Consider the following 1,833-nt stretch of genomic DNA (forward strand, 5'->3'; position numbering starts at 1 on the left):
ATTTACATGTGTACTTTGAATGCTAGCTATTACAAAGCTAAATACCTCAGCACCAATAAATTCAAATATAAAGTACAATTTAATGCATGTTAAATTAGAATTCTATTTTGTATTTTTGTGACTGGTTTATTTGATTTGATTTAATGTCCTTGCATTTCATACCACATCAGAAATATTAAGAGTTCATGTCTAAAAAAATACAATTAGTACATTTATTATTATTGCAGGCATCAGATTAGTTTAACTTATTTTGTAATATTTTATTACAAATAGTTATTTCATAACATGGCCTTAAAAAGCAGGATACAGAATATGGTTGTATGTGAATACCTACAGAGGATGAAAATACCAAAAAAGTGTTCATGATGAGTATTAGACAACAAGTAGAAAATATGGGAAAGGTTAATCTTACTGCTCATTTATGCTTCTAATTTACTATGAATGCTTATATGCTGCTTGCATATACACTGAAATTAGTAATATAGTCTTCAAATTGTAATATTTTACTTAATACTAATAAAGTAATAATACAAACATAGTTCATAACAAAAAATAAAGTTTAGTAGAACCAAAAGAGTTTGGTGCTAGAAATTCCTAAAAAGTAGTCCGTTTTTTAATTGGAAGAAGCGTGGTAACCTCCTGAAATTTTATGGTTTCAATTTGGTTGACACTGTATAGTAAAAAAATAAAAATACAATATTCTGGGCTGGGAAGTTGACTCAATGGTAGAATGCTTGCCTTGCATGCATGAAGCCCTGTGTTTGATTCCTCAGCAACACATAAGCAGAAAAAAGCCAGAAACTGCGCTATGGCTCAAGTGGTAGGGCGCTAGCCTTGAGCTGAAGAGCATAGGGACAGTGCCCAGTCCCAGAGTTCAGCCCACACAACTGACAAAAAAATAATAATAATACAGTATTCTTTTTGTATGCTACACACATCCCACTAGCTGCACACCAAATGGCTCACACTGGCAATAATAGCTATTCAGGAGGTTAGATCTAAGAATCATGGTTTGAAACCAGCCTTGGAAGGGATAATTAATATACTGAAATTTGTTTACTAACTTGAGAAATACATCCCACTTTCTGGGCACCGGTGGCTCACACTAGCACTCCTAACAACTCCTAACAACTCAGGATCAGAGTTTGAATCCAGCCCTGGAAGGAAAGTACATGTGATTTTTACTTCCAATAAACCACCAAATACCAGGAAGTGAAGCTGTGGCTCACATAGTAGAGTGCTAGCACAAAAGCTCAGGGAAAGTACCCAGGCCCTGAGGTCAAGGTCAAAGACTGGCACAAAAATACAAAAGAAAGGGCTGGGAAGGTGGCTCAGTGGTAGTGCGCTCGCCTTGCATGCCTGAGGCCCTGGGTTCGATTCCTCAGCACCTCATAAGCAAAAAGAAAAAAGCCGGAAGTGGCTCTGTGGCTCAAGTAGTAGAGCACTAGCCTTGAGCTGAAGAGCTGAGGGACAGTGCCCAGGCCCAGAGTTCAGGCCCCACAACTGGACCCCCCAAAAAAATACAAAAGAAATACATCCCACAGATGAAGTACCTATATGTGTCATATCTACCAAAAATGCCCCATGCTTCCTATCTTCCTGTCTAAAATTTGTTTGCCATTGACAAAGAAATAATGTCATGCTTTAATAGCAATCTAAGAATAATAATAATTATAAATCATCAATGGAGCATTCATCTACTGAGGATAAGGCTAAATGCTGGAGTATAAATGGAACCACAGACCAATTTAATCATATGTTGGTGAGTAAAATTTAGACATCAATATTTTCTAAATTTACAAGCAGTTAAAACATAAACCTAACATTGAAAAG

Source organism: Dipodomys merriami, unplaced genomic scaffold (assembly GCF_024711535.1).
Source record: "Dipodomys merriami isolate MVZ:Mamm:240054 unplaced genomic scaffold, mDipMer1.0.p SCAF_29, whole genome shotgun sequence".
Lineage (NCBI taxonomy): Eukaryota > Metazoa > Chordata > Mammalia > Rodentia > Heteromyidae > Dipodomys > Dipodomys merriami.